This window comes from Meles meles, chromosome 1 (assembly GCF_922984935.1).
Source record: "Meles meles chromosome 1, mMelMel3.1 paternal haplotype, whole genome shotgun sequence".
NCBI lineage: Eukaryota > Metazoa > Chordata > Mammalia > Carnivora > Mustelidae > Meles > Meles meles.
In genome coordinates, this window is record NC_060066.1 from 179745360 (window position 1) to 179761244 (window position 15885).

Consider the following 15885-nt stretch of genomic DNA (forward strand, 5'->3'; position numbering starts at 1 on the left):
GCTTGAATTCTAGCAGGGAGACCGTAAACACATAGGTCAGATACATGTGAACATATGAAATAGATCGATTATGGGGTTGATGTAGTAAAGATACAGCACATTAGAAGCTGATTAGTATTAGGGAAAAAAGATGCGCTCAGTAGGGAACTCAACGGGCCCATGGATAACCCTGGCTCCTTTGGGGTCAGCCTTGCTCATCTTGCCAGGCTTGGATCTTGGTGACCCCTGTCCTAGGAAGCTTCCACCTGTAGCTAGGAGGGCCAGGGCCTGGCAGAGCTTGGGATCATGCCCTGGCTCGGAGAGAAGCTTCTGGGCTTTTGGAAGACTCCAAGTGTGCTTCTCCCTGGCCCAGGGCAAGGAGGCCCTTGTGGGGACAGGATGATGAGATTTAGTCCTGGGGTGGGAGGGCAGGCAGGGTGGCAGGGAGAGAGAGAGTGTGTGTATAGGACAGTAATTTCAGAGGCTATGATAAAAGGGGGTTTGGAGTTGAGGAAGTGGTTAGCCAAGCCCAACACAGCGGTCACTGATGCTCTGGCCAGAAGAGCATCAGGGGAGGAGAATGAGAAGGGAGGAGCACCCATTTCCGGAAGGAACTTTCCCAGGAGAAGGCAAGGCAGTCCACCTCCAGAGAGGTCAGGAGGAGCTGACTCTGTGACCACCAGGCAGAGGCTGTGAGGCTATTGACTGCCCAGGTGGGCCAGGCCCTTGGGGATCATTTGGGCTAATGTCTCCATCTCCAGGTGGGAAGACTGAGACCCAAAGAAGAAGGGAGTCTTCCCAGGGCCACGCATCCCTGGAATGGTGACAACAGTGGCAAGCAGGGCAGGACTAGGCTTCCTGCCTCCCAGGACATCCTGTGCCCACCTCAGGGAAGGGACCCTGTTCTTGCCCTTCTGCCCTTTGTTCTCTCTGCTCCTGCTGGACTCTCCTTTCTGTCCCACTGCCTTTTTTTAAACCATCCAGTTTTGCACTTTTTGTTGCTATAATCTGTGTCCATCTTCCACTCATCTGGCTAACTTGTCTCCAGCATCCAGAAGACTGCCCTGACACTGTGGGGCCTTCCTTCCCTCTGTGCTGGCTAATGTTTGCCCCCTTGTCTGCTGCCCCACTCAAACATGAGCCCCTCAAGGGTCAGACCACGCCTCCTTTGTCTCTAGGCCTCCTGAGGCCCCTGGGAGACCCAGCATGGGACCCATTCAATATTTACTGTATGAAGAGGTTCTGATATATGGAATGTCCTAGATCAGTGTTGAGGCCAGCATGGAAGAGACGGGGGATGGGATGGATGGGTGGGAGGCTGTGTCATCCCTACAAACATCCCTACAAACACCCCTCCTGCAATGTTCCTCAACCCCCACCTAATACCACAGTACTGGGTTAGGGACAAATGGACCGCTCTGCCCCTTCGGTTGCTTCTGTTGGTGGGGAGGTAGGGTGTGAGCTTTCTTGGGCTGGGCCCCAGCAGCTGGTGAAGATCAGGAAGCTGTTTATCCAAGTCCTCATGGCAACCTTGCCTCCTTGTGCTGCCCACTGCCCCTTCTCTACTTGCAAAGAACTGAAGGTGTCCCCCTCTGGCCCCACGGCCCCGTGCAAGTCAGGTAAGTGCCTCTGTCCAGCGTACTGAGGACATGTCATGGGGCTGCACACAGTGTCCAGCAGCGGCCATCATGAGTCACAGTACGGAACCAAGTAAGTCAGGATCCCCCGGACGTTCTCTCTGTTGTCCAGAGAAGGAAATGAGGCCTAGAGAGGGGCTGGGGTTTCGCATAGATTTTGCAGGATTTGAATTGAGGTCTGAGTTCAGAGCCAGTGCTCACTGACGTTCAAGAGCGGAAGAAGAAATAGCCAATAAGTAGTTGGCATTCGGCGAGCAGATAGGCCTGGGCTGTGCTACAGGGAAGCTAACAGCTCAGCTTGTCCAGCAATCTGCCCAGGACCACGGGCAATGAGTGTGGGCACTGGGGAGCTTGCCCAGACCAGTGGGCTCGGCTTGAGGACAGGCAGTTGATGTGGTGTTGGTTCAGGGAGGGAGAGGCCAGGACATGGGTGGGATAAACCAGGAAAGGCAGCTAGGCTGCAAAAAGAGCCTGGCCTTTGGGGTCAGACTTATCTGGCTTGAAGTTCTAAGACTGCCACGGATTGTGGGGATGGCAGAAGATAGAAAGAGAGCCCTGTATGATTCCTGGTGGCCTGGGCAGGAGTAGGGCCCCCAGGAGGGAGGACCAGCATCGCTGGAGCAACTCGTATCCGCCATTGAGAGGAGATACCCGGGGCTTGAGACAGGCTGAGCCTCCCTGCAAAGGCACCTGGATTACAGGACAGGGAATTCTTCACGAAACCTGCCCCAGCCTCCACCTCAGGTTCTTTCCAATTCAGCAAACATGTACTCTGGGCCTCCAGGGCCATGGACTCCTCTCTCCCAACACTTTCTTCTGGGGTTGTAGGGCTCTGTACCTATTCCCCTCCATGCACTCTCCACCCAGTCTCCGAGCCCCTGAGCCCCTGGGCTCCTGACAGACAGGGACAGGGGAAGCCCCTTGCCAGCTCCCCCACACTGGCCAGCATGCCGCAGGTCCAGAGGAATGATTAATGTTTCCACTCCCCCTTCTACCCTCTTTCTCTCTTCTGCCATCCCCAGGTATAACCCTATCCCAACCCCAATTCTAGCAATAATAACGGCTCTTTCTATAAAACACAAGCACTCAATGTAGATTCTTTTGAAATCCCATGCCAGCCCTGGGAGGTGAGAATTAGTAGCTTCACTTTGCAGATGACAAAAAAGCTCAGAAAGGGTAGGTGATTTACCCAAGGTCACCCAGCAGTACAATCTGTGTGCGTCTTGGAACTTCAAGCCAGGTAAGTCTGACTCCAAAGGTCAGGCTCTTTTTGTGGCCCAGCTGCCTTTCCTGGTTTATCCCACCCATGTCCTGGCCTCTCCCTCCCTGAACCGACACCAGGCTGCCAGGGTAACCTGATGCCCACTGTGACATTCCCTCCATCTCCTCCTTTCCCTCCGCACTCATTTAGTCGGAACCCTGCCTCCCTCCCCAGCCCCTGGCCTTCTCTGTCCACACAATAACAGGATGTGATCCGTTCAAGAGAGGAAGTGGGGAGGACGGGGCAGTGCTGATAGCGCATTTCTGACTCTCCACTCTGTGCCTTGCCTCCCCTCCCCTTCGGGCTGCCTTCCATGAGGCGGCCTCCTCTGGGAGGCCCTGCCTGCTTCAGGAGGGATGAGTTTGGGGTCTGCGGGCTTCTCAGGCCCGCGTAAGTCTATGGAAAGATACATGTTGGCCCTCAGTGAGGCCTGCCCCCTGGCAGCCTGGCTTTGGTGACCTGGAGACAATGGTCTGAGATGCTGAGGCTCAGGGAGGCTCGCCTGACAAACTTTAGACTCCACGGAGTATTATCTGGGGCTGCTGGAGCCTGGGGCTGGGCAGGTGGGTCCCTCAGCCTCCACACCTGCAGGGCTCCACCTACTCACCTGTTTCCACAGGGGCCTGATCCAAGGCAGTGGGGCAATAGAATCAGTTAAAAGGTCCTCATCAAATACTGACCGTGCTCTGCCTTGCTCAGAGTGTGGGATAGGCTGCACAGATGGAGAAACTGAGGCTCTGAGAGGAAAGGGACTTGTTTAGACAGGCTGAACCAATTCCAAGCTGGAACTAGAACCCAGATCTCCTAACTCCCAACCTGGAGCTGTCTCCTGCCTTGAGGCCAGTGTGCCCAGTCGAGCTTTCTGGAATGGTGGACGTGTTCTATGTCTACCCTGTCCAGTGCGATAGTCACTAAGCCCCCGTGGCTCTCAAGGGCTTAAAATGTGGCAAGTGCAACAGAGTACCTGAATTCTAAGTTTGTTTAATTTGAATTAACTTAAATTTAGACTTGTTATGATGCTAAACTCCCAGGGAAGAGCAGATTTTCACAGAGAGAGACCGAGGGACCCCACCCCCAGATCTGGGAAGCTTGGGAAGAGGATGCGGGTCACTGAAGGTTAGCCTCTCCTGTGCTCACCACCCAGTTTACACCAAAGGGCTGGGCTTTTGACTCCGCTGTCTCACTGACTCCTCCCGACAATCCCCTGCAGGAGGACAGTCACTCCCATTTTACAGATGACGTCAGACAGGTTGAATGATTTGCTCGTGGTCATGCAGCTGAGAGAGAAGCCCAGCTGCCATTCTGCCCCAGGCTGTTCAGGGAGCCAGTTTGCTTACCCCACTGCAGGCGAACCCCTAAATGCTGCTGGGATTGCTGCAGAGAGGCACCGCTCAGTTCTGGGCCATTAGGATGGGACTACCCTGAGCGGAAATCAGGGGCTCCCCCATACCTTGTGGGAGGAGAGGTTGGGTCATATGCTATTCTGTGAGTTCCCTGATATGGGGGATACACAATTTCCCCTGACTCAGCCTCACTGATGCAGATGGTGGTTTGAAGATAACGTCCCTTCTCCCTAGGCAACCCCCACCCCCTCATCATCCCATAACTAGGCCCCGCGACAGACCCCTGCCTTTCTGAGATCCCGTGGACCTCCGGGACCAGGGTGGAAAACTCTTTCCCATCCCATGTCTAGTTACAGCTCAGCCAGCTGAGACCTGGGAGCCCAGGGTCCTCAGCCTTTCCCAGCTCACTGCCTGCAGCCTGGGACCTGTGGTGCTCCTGGGTCCCAGGCTTTGAAGGATCCCGGGAGGCTGGGCCTTCTGCCCTCTGGCCGTTCCCACACAGGCTAGCCATGGTTCCTTCTCTCGGGCTCCGCCCCTCTCTGCAGCGGTCTCCTGGGAGCTGCGTGTTCAATGGGCTATCAGGCCTCCCCATCACTCTCACGCCCCTCTCCATTACCCCTGAATAGGTGGGACCCAGACAGACACAGGCACTCCCAGCCCTAAGCCCCCAGGCAATCTCACCCAGGCCCACCTGGGACCTCAGAGCTCTGGAGCCAGCTACCTGCCTGGCCAGTCTGGAGACTTAAGTCCTGGGAAACAGTGACTCTGTGGTCTGGCGGTGGCACATTCTAAAGCAGCTGTCTAAACTAGGGACTGGCAGGCTCTGACCGCCATAGTCTGCGAGGCTAGGATTTGAGCCTGCATCTAATGACAGGTACAAGTTGAGGTCTCTAAGACCCTAGGCGTCATTGTGCAGGGCTCGTCCGCTGCATTTGGCTTTCTGACAGCCTCCGCAGATTCCGGGGGTGGTGCAGTGGGGCGGGCAGGACAGGGAGGTGGTTGCCTGGCGTGCTTATTTTTGAGGGGGGCAGGGTGGCCCAAAGGGCCCTTCAGGGTCCACATCTGCTTGGTTGGGGCCCAGCCAAAGCCAGGGCTGGCCTGTCCAGTTGCTGGGAGCCTGCTGGCAGGTTTTCTGTATGATGCTAATGAGAGCAGTGGCAGGCGAGGGTGGGGGGGAGGCTTAGCTTTTGTCCTGCACTTGTCCTTGCTGGAGGGTCCTTAGAGAGAGGCTGGGGGCCTCCTCAGACCCAAGTGGCTGTGATTAGCCTGCCGTCACTCACTCTGATGGCTCCCAGTTCTCTGGGGGTGTGGCCAGAGTTTCAGGGAGGGAAGGTGGTGGGTAACACGCGTGGAGCAGGGAACGTCCTAAAAAATTGTGCTAGTTCTAGATGGGAATGAGAAACTCTGGGCCATTCTCTGCCTTCCATCCTCCCTTAAGGGCCTGTTGGGCTCCCCAGGTGTCCCATGTGTAATCGTGCATCTCTCACTTCCCACCTCCGAGCTTTTCCGTGGCTGAGATGGCCTCCCCGAATGCCCCATGGCAGGTGTTCAACTTTACCCCAGAGGCTCAGATGCTGCACCTGCTGGATGCCCTACCCCCCAGGGATGGGGGTCTCCCCAACTTCTGAACTCAGAGCTCCTTGAACCATATCTGGGTGCTGCTTGCCATCAGCCCATATTTGAGTCCGAGCCTCATCTCCGTATCTGTGAGTTGGTCAGTGCTGTGATAGTGTGTCCCTGGTCACTGGGGGCTCTGTCACGCCCAGAGTGTGTGGGCTCACATAGGTGCTCAGTAAATATTTACTGAATTATTTCATCAGATCCTCGTGGTGAGTGGGCACAAAGGGATCACTACCTTCATTCTATTAAGGGCATTTCCAAGTCTATATGAAAATAAAGAGCATAATACAAATAAATGGCATGAATCCATCGCCAGCTTCAACAATCACCCACATGGGTAATCTTGTTTTGTCTATGCTTCCATCACTCCCCACACACCCTGTCTACAAAATGGATTATTATGAAGCAAATCCCAAACATCGCGTTATTTCATCTGTAAATTCAGATAAAAATCTTTATTAGTTCTTATAATTAAAAATATCCACGGAATATCCACCCTGTCAGATTGGATATTATTGGATGTGGGTAAATTCCTTCCCATCCTTCAGAGCTCAACTCAAATGACACCTCTTCCTGGAAGTCTTCCCTGATCTTTTCTTCCCCCTGGGGAGTTTAATGGCTGCTTCTCTGAGGTTCCAATTGTATACTTCCTTCACAGCACTCACTGCTTTTTAGTAATTGATTTTTTTTTTAATGCAAGGAGGAAGTATAATGTAATAGTCGAGAGCATCAGATAAGTGTGGATTCAAAATCTAGATACACTTACTGAGTTTAATTTCTCTGAACCTCTGTATTCTTGATGCTAGTGGGGATTGCACTCACCTCATATGGTAAGGATTAAGTAAGTCGTGTCCACAGCACCTATCCTAGTGCCTGGCACATGGTAAGCATTCCTTCAAGAAGTGGTAGCATTGTCAATGTTACATGTCTTTCTGGACTGAGCTGGAGGGCAGGTCCCAATGCTTCCTATGTGTGTCCCGGCACCTGGGAGGCCTTTCTAGAAGAGCACGAGGGGGACAGGCTCCCGTTAGCCAGAAAATAGGCAGACTGGGCCCCACCATAGAGTCCGAGTGCCCCTGCCTGGCCAGAGACGGATTCGTTGGAGGAGAGAGGCTCAGGGTTAACTTCAGGCTATTTAAAAGCACTGGTAAAAAATCAGAAAAGTGACTTGATTTTGCCTTTTAAAGCAGATTTGTTTTGTTTGTTTTTAAACTATAAGTTGTTTTTTTCTCCTCTTCCAACAAACATTTTTTTTTGTTGTTGTTATAGCAACTCTGGAAAGAACAGAAAGAGAAGCAAACAAAACAAAACAAAACAAAAACCACAAACTGAGCCCAGGTCACCAATGAACATTTGTTGTATTTCCTCCCTTTAAAAAGCAAAATCTATTTTGGGGGGTGCCTGGCTGGCTCAATCAGAAGAGTGTGCGACTTTTGATCTCAGGGTTGTGAGTTTGAGCCCCATGTTGGGTGTAGAGATTTCTGAAAAATAAAATCTTTTAAAAAATCCGTTTTTTTTCCAATTATGAAATTATGATTGATTTAACTTTTGCATGCAGCTCCAAACTTTTTTTTTAAAGATTTTATTTATTTATTTATCTGTCAGAGAGAGAGAAAGAGAGAGCACAAGCAGCAGGAGTGGCAGGCAGAGCACACAGAGGGAGAAGTAGGCTCCCTGCTCTATCCCAAGATCCTGAGATCATGACCTGAACCAAAGGCAAACGCTTAGCCAACTGAACCACCCAGGCGTCCCACAGCTCTAGACTTTTAAAGTCATTTCATGTTGAAGTTCAAAGTCTGACTCGGACATAAGCTCCAAACAGGAGATGTTCAGATGACTTGGGTGTGGCTTGCTCTACACTTGAGTTAGAGGTGGTGACCATGTGGCCAGGGGAATGCGCCCATAATGCCTCTCACTGCCCTGCTGAGGTCTCCGTTCTGAAAAAGGCCTCATTTGGGACAGGGCAGTACACCTCAAACACTGGGTGCTGTGTTTAAATCTGGGTGCTCCCAACGTTTATCCAACATCTACTGCTACCAAGGGTCCAGATGTGTTACCCTCCAGCCAATCCTGCAACATTGCTGGGACACAGAGGCTCAGGGAAGGAGTCTTGCTCAGGTCACCCAAATAGTGGTGGGTGAGGGTCTTGGCCCCCAGCTCATTCCTCCTGGGCCCCAGAGACTTCAGCATTGAGTCCATTCACCATTCACCCCTCCCTGACCCATTTCTGTGCACTACCTCTCTCTGCAAGCTCACAGCTCCAACTTGCATACCTCTAGTGACGGGGAGCTCACTCCCTTTCAGGCTCTTCTTTGCTATCACTAGATACTCTTCAAGATAGGCTTTCTCTCAGTGAACTAAACGCAGTCTCTCTGTGACTCTTCTCATCCCCCAGCTCTGTGCTTAGAGGAAACAGAGCACGATTTTTCTCTTGTGTAGGGCAGCCCTGTAGATATTTAGAGACAGAAACTCCTTTTCTGGCTGAAAATCTCAGCTTCTCCAAATATGTAATAGACTAATGGCAAAATTAGTATCAAGGGAAGAAAACAGTTTTATTCAGGGTGAAATAAAATCAGTTATTTGGCTCCAAAGGCCCTGCAATATGGGACATGCCTGATGCTGGTACTTTGATGATAAGAAGTGTGAAGGGGATATGTATTCCTTCTTTATTTTCCTTTGGGGATAGAGACCTACTCTCCGCACATTTACCTAGGCATTTCTTAGGGCTGGGTCCTAGCCTTCCTGCTCATCCTTCCCTATCCCTGCCACATTAGCCCCTCTAAGCCACTACTTCCAGCTCAGATCTCTCCCACACCCCAAGCTGCATCCTGAGATGTCCCATGGGTGCTGGGAACGCAGCCCACCCACACTAGGGCCCAGCATTCCGCTCATTGCTCTTTGCTTGTCTCAGAGTCTCGTTAAATGAATGAATAGTCTCCCCTCACCCCCAACCTGCTGCTTTTCTGGCACAGCAACCCTGTGTTGTCTGAAAGGGAGGACTAGGTGCTCCTTGGACACCACTTTTCCCAATCCCTCCCTCCTCACATCCAGCAAGCACCTCAGTCTGCTAGTTGTACCCCTTAAATTGCTCTTCTGTCTTCCCCCTTTTCTCCACACGCTGCTCTAACCCACCCGGGCCTCCTGTCTTCTGGACCCCACCCCCCGCCCCCGCCCCCAGCTCGCTCACTACTCCCTGCTTTGTCTACCCACCCCCACTCAAGCTGTGGTTGGAGAGACCTCACTGAAACACAAGATGGTCCATGCCATGTCCTTGCCTAAAACACTATAATGGTGTGTAAGGGAAAAACCTCTTAATAGCTCCTACAAGGCCATCAAGACCATTTTCCCCACCACCCCCTGCTCTCCGAATGGGCTGATTCTCCAGTAGCTCCTCCTATCTGCACGCTTTCCCATCAGCTCTTCCCTGGATGACTGGTACTTCCGATCTTCTCTCCCCATGTCCTGGGGAGCCCCCCGCCCCACCCCTGTCACTGCCTGACAGCTCCCAGATACACATCTCTAGCCCAGACCATGCCTCTGAACTCCTGACTCAGGTAATCCTCTCCAGACAAAATGCATGAATCCTGCCCCTGCCAGACCTTCCCCATCTGTCTATTGTAGCTGAGGAGACTCAAAACCTTGAAACCATCCTTGGCTTCTCTTTTCCCCTCCTATTCCATATCATGTTTGCTGTCCCCTCAGAACGTATCTAGATTCAAATCCTGCATCCCTAGTTCCCCAGCTGCTACCTTGACCCAAGCCACCTCGCCTGTGGTGGCTTCCCGACTCGTCTCCCTGCTCCTGCTCTTGCTCTTCTTGCTTTCCATGGTCTTCTCTCAACACAGTGGCTGCGTCTTGTCTTCTGTGCTCAGAGCCTATAGCTTCTTGGCTCTGATTCAGAGCTGGAGTCCATACAGTCTGAAGTCCTTGCAAGGCTCCAGATGCATGGCTTTCCAGCAGCCTTTCTTTTTTCCCCTGTTTTTAAAATAAGATTTTATTTATTTATTTGACAGACAGAGATCTCAAGTAGGCAGAGAGGCAGGCAGAGAGAGAGAGGAGGAAGCAGGCTCCCTGCTGAGCAGAGAGCCCAATGTGGGGCTCGATTCCAGGACCCTGGGATCATGACATGAGCCAAAGGCAGAGACTTAACCAACTGAGCCACCCAGACACCCTTCCAGTGGTCTTTCAAACTTTCTCTCCTGCCATCACTTCTTGATTGGCCATGCTCACACCGTCCTCATGCCCCTTCCTCCGGACCTCTACCCTGGCTGTCAGCTCTCCATGCCTTCAGTGGGCTCCTCTCTGACAGCCAGACGTCTGGCTTCCTCATCTCCTCTCTCTGCTCAAGTGTCGCCTCTTAGAGGAGTCTTCCTTGACGAGTCTATGTGAACTAGCCCAGCCCTCTGCCAGCACCCTATTCTCCTGATCCCGTCGTGTCTTTCCCATCCTGCCCTATGACCTTTTCTTAAATCGATTTATTTGTTTCCTGGGCAACCCCTCTAGAATGTAAGTACGCTCTGTGAGAAGTCAGCTCTTGACTTTCTTTTGTTCATTGCTGTATCCCTGCATCTCGGAGAGGGATTGGTCCATGGGAGACATTCAATATATGTTGGTTGAACGAACCAACGAATGAATGAATGAACTTTAGACTTAATGTTAATATTAATATTAATACCACCTTTTCTTGATTTCCTACAGTGGAGGGGGGTCCCCTTGGCCCTCTTCCATCTCCTTTAACAAATCTGGTACAATTAGATTACAGCTGACCCTTGAACAACATGGGGGTTAGGGACACTGACCACCCCCATCCCGGGCATGGCCAAAAATCCACATATAACTTTTGACTCCCCCAAAACTTAACTACTCATAGCCTGCTGTTGACCAGAAACCTTACTGATAACATGAGCAGTTGATACACAGCTCTTGTATATGTATTATATACTGTATTCATATAATAACATAAGTAAATTAGGGAAAAGAAAATCACAAATCACAAAGAAAATACATTTACAGGGGTACCTGGGTGGCTCAGTGGGTTAAAGCCTCTGCGTTCAGCTCAGGTCATGATCCCAGGGTCCTGAGATCAAGCCCCGCATAGGGCTCTCTGCTCAGCAGGGAGCTTACTTGCCTTCCTCTCTCTCTCTCTGCCTGCCTCTCTGCCTACTTGTGATCTCTGTCTGTCAAATAAATAAATAAAATCTTAAAAAAAAAGAAAATACATTTACAGTGCTGTACTGTATTTACTGAAAAGAATCCACATATAAGTTGACCCAGCGTTCAAGCACATGTTGCTCAAGGCTGAACGGTAATTAGATAATTAATCAGATAATTGTATAACATAAGCCCTATCTTAGTCATTACTGTATTTCCAGGCCCATGGTAGACACCAAATATGTTGAGTGAATGAATGAAAGCAAAGCCAGAAGCCTATTTGGGAAACTGACCAACCCAGAGAGCCCTATCTTTCCTACTAACTTACTGTGTGAGCTTCAGTTAGTGGCTGAATAAAAATCTTTTTTTAAAGATTTTATTTATTTTTTTGACACAGAGAGAGACCACAAGTAGGCAGAGCAGCAGGCAGAGAGAGAGGGGGAAGCAGGCTCCCTGCTGAGCAGAGAGCCCGATGTAGTGCTTGATCCTGGGACCCTGAGATTATGACCTGAGCCGAAGGCCCAGGCTTAACCCACTGAGCCACCCAGGTACCCCTGACTGTCCCTCTCCGAGTCACAGCTTCCCGAGCTGAAAAATGAGGAACAAGATCACAGCATTCAAGATGAGTGTTTAGGCCAGGGGAGACTATGATTCTAGACACCAGCACCCCCAGTGCAGTCCCACAGCTGGGGCACACAACGGTTGGCAGGGAACAGGGCTGCGCTGGAACCACCAAGCAAGGATTGGGCCTTGGGACCTCTGCTGGCAACTGAGCTCTTGGCAGAGGGTCAGCCCTTTAGTTTCTCGGCTGAGTGAGTAAGCAGCAGGAGAAGGTGATTGATTTTCCCCAACTGGGGGGTCCTGGTCATAAATCTCACCAGCCCAGTGGGGTCGCCTAGGACCCAGGAGTCACAGCCAGTACATTCCTTGGCTTGGGTGCCTCAGGGTTTGTCCTTTTCGCCCCTTCCAGCTTCCAGGCATGGGGCCCTATACAGGGGTGATCACCCATTCAACCTGACCGTGGTCCCCAGCTCTAAGCCCCAGGAAGCCCCTGTCCAGGAAGTGCCAATCTTTCTCCAGATCTGACCATGAGTTCATGTGGCATTGCTTTGAGCAGACCTGCCCTGGGCTCCTGGTAAGTCCTGCTTTGTGCTGTGGGACCCGTGGGTGGTCTGGGGCAGCCCATGGACATCCTTCTAGGAGTAATGTTTTTAGATGTGTAAAAGAAGAGGAAACCAATTGTATTGAAATATAGTTATTAAAATATAAAAAAATAAGGTTATAGTATGGTAACTTATGTATATTTTTATAACGTATTAAATAGGATCTAGTGGGAATGGAGTCCCAGTGACTCCTGTACTTCCATAGTGATGAGCACAGGGATGTATCCAGATGTCTGCACCTATGGTGATACGGAAATAATGCAGAGGGACTGTGGTTTGTTGTCTTCATTCCTTTTTTTTTTTTTTTAGATTTTTTTTCATTTTTAAGTAAGCTCCACACCCAACATGGGGCTCAAAGTCACCACCTCGAGATCAAGAGTTGCATCAACTGAGCCAGCCAGGTGACCCTGTTGCTTTCATTCTTAATGAAAGAAAATGGTCAATTTCGGGGTGCCTGAGGGGCTCAGTGGGTTAAGCATCTGCCTTTGGCTCAGATCATGATCTCAGGGTCCTGGAATCAAGCCCTACGTCGGGCTCTCTGCTCGGGGGGGGGGGGGGGTCTGCTTCTCCCTCTCCTGCTCACCCTGCTTGTGCTCTCTGTTGCTGACAACTAAGTAAATGAAATCTTTAAAAAAAAAAAAGAAAGAAAACGGTCAATTTCAGCTAGAGGTTAGTGAAATGCAGATGTAATGTTTTCCCTGTGCAAGTTTATGAACCCCTGAGTTTTGCCCACGGGCCCTTGTGATAGGAATGCTAAGTGAAGGGGAGCCAGGTAAGAGAAGTACTGAGTCTGAGGGGAGAGAGGCTTACCACAGTCCTAACCAGCCCACATCCTCAGAACCTGATTAAAATGTAGGTATCCATCTCAGTGTATTAACAGAGTCACAGAATCACAGGTCTTCGGACCTGGAAGGGCCAGAACCCCTTTTGTAGATGCTCCCATGGGGTGACCTAGCTCTGGGCCTCTGCTTGCACACCTCTAGGGATGGAGAGCTCACTCTCATTCTGGGCTGGGTAGCTCCAACTTCTCTGAGAAATGAATCAGATCTGTGAGGCTCCGCCCTCACAGCTAGAGGGTAGAGAAAAACAAGGACCCGACTAGAGCTAAAATGCTTGCTTTATTCAGTAATCATTCCCTGAGCTCCAGCTTTGGCTGGGCCAGAGGTCGGAACTAGATCTACTGAAACTTATTTCATAAAGTATTTGTTGAGTGTGCGCTCCTGTACTGTGCGCAGTTCCGGTGTACTGGGGGTGAGTGACGTGGTTATGATGCCTTCTCCCTGGGGAGACCGATATTAAACGAATAAGCACACAAGTCAATATGTAATTGCACTCATGATCATGGCTGTGAAGAAATGAGCAGGGGAGACTCAGGAGAGTGACTTCAGATGGGGGAAAAGGGAGGTCAAAGAAAGTCCCTTGAAAAAAAGTGACATTTAGGAAAAGACTTGGAGGATGGGTTGGAGTCCACGGGGCAAGTAGGAGGGGAAGAGTAGTGGCCCTGATGTGGGCAAGAGCATGGCTACTCTTAGGAAGAGAGAGGGGGCACTGGGGCCAGATGGGGCTGAAGAGGGGGCACCAGGGTAGCTTGTGGGATCTTTAAGCCCATGCTAAGAAGTTTGCGTATTATCTTAAGAGCTGTTGGAAGCCCTTAAAGGTTTAAGCATGATCTGCTTGAAGGAATAAAACAAGGTATCCTGGAGCTCTCAGGCTTGCAGAAAAGACTTTTAAGAGATTGAAATACTATGAGAATGAGTGAGAAAAAGCTTTTGTTTCTGTGCTCTAAACACCCTTCTCCAATGCGTCCCTGCTTGCCCTCTCTCTGCCCGGATCTCTTTCTGAAGCTTTCTTTTTCGCCTTGCCTCCTCCTGGATGCCTCCCTCAACAATTTAGTCGTCTGTGCTGCTCTCCAGCAGAGCCCTGAGCATGCCATGGGCCCTGTTCCCAGCATGGCTGACTGTTTACATGTCTGTGTCCACCCTCTCTTCCTCCAAACCACCCAGGGAAGGGGGCGGAAGTGGGGGGCTGGAGGGAGGGGAAGTTGCCGAATCTTCAGCGCCAAACCGGCCCCCTCCCTTCCTCCCCAACCTGGCTGGGATCGGAGCTAGACTCTGCCACCTGCTGGCAACAACTGTAATGGCAGGCGGCTGGGGTTGGGAGAAGGCCCGTCCTGGAAAGTCTAGGCCTACATTGGCTTTTCTGAAGCGTAATCCATCACACAAGGTCTAGCTAGATGGAGGCCCTGTCCAAGGGGGCCTAATGATTCTGGGTGACAGAGCTGGGCTGGCACCAGGAGGGAGGAACTGAATGTTGTTGGAGCAGCAGCTCAGGGATGAGGATACAGAGTCCAGCTCTGTGGTGCCCTGAGGCCTGAGTCTAGATCTTGAGCTCACACCAGAGCAGCAGGGGGCCCAATTTGTTACCATGGGGACCCAGGGTCATGTCCATACAGGTGGGGAGGTGACCCCTCCCCTCAGCTGGATGAGGAAGCCCAGTGAGCAGAGACCAGCCTCAAAGCCAAGTGTCCACCCACACCCCTCTTTTCCGGAACAACTTGTTTTGCTCTAAAGCTTGGGACTTTGACCTGGGAGGTGTGTTTTCCTCTTGTTGGTCACCTGATGTCCTTCCTCCTCATCCCCCTCCCCCACTACCCCAAAACCCGGCTGGCCAGGCTGGGCCCCTGGAGTCCTTGTCCTTCTCCGTATTCTTTAGGGAAGGGGGGATGCTTGGGTGAGAGAGCAAGGACCAGATACCCTGGGACTGATGGGAGAAGCTGGGCTACTTCTGGGGGGCAATCCTTAAGGGGGGGTGTCACAGCGCTGACAAGCACCCCCCCCCCCCCAGCTCTTACTGGATCTCTCCTTCCTGGGTTTCTGGGACATCTCACTCTTCTGAGATTTCTTCCTCCTGCTCTAACCTGCTCCTCTTCCTTTTTAAAGACCCTTATCATTGGAGTTGTGTCCTGCTCCTCACTTCTCTCCTTTCTCCCACTCTCCTCTTGCTACACACACACATATACCACACCCATACCACACCAACACCACACACACATGTACACACACCATGGACACCATACACCACACATAGACACACATCACACAGACATATCACGCACATATTACACTGCACACACACACACACTATACACACATACACACCACACACATTACACTGCACATACACATATACCACACATGCACACACACACACACTCACGTATATACATACATCGCACACACCACACAATATACCAGACACCACACACACACACTATACACACACCACACACACACACACACACACACACACCCCGCCCTGGGGAGACCGTACATTCCTGTGCCTCAGTTACCCATGCTGTGCCACCCATGTCTCCCAGATCTAGCTCTTTACTCCAGACCCTAGATCCTGCTGCCTTCCTCCTGTTTCCTTCTGGACGGTCCACAGGCACCACGAGCATCATACTCCTGGGCCTAAAGCTCACCATCTCCCCGCCACTTCTGAAACTTGCTCTGGTTCCTTCAGAAGCTCTGGGCATCACCCTTGGCAACTCCCTGTCTGACCTCCCTGCTGGTCACTGTGTCCAGAAGCCACGTCCTGTCCACTCCATCCCCTGACCAGGGCTCAGATGCACAGCCGCGGCCCTGTGCTGCCGCAGCGCTGGGTGTGGGGCTGCCGTATGCCCCCCACCCCCCAGTAGCCCCTTTCTCCAGCCCTTGCCCTCCCCACTTATT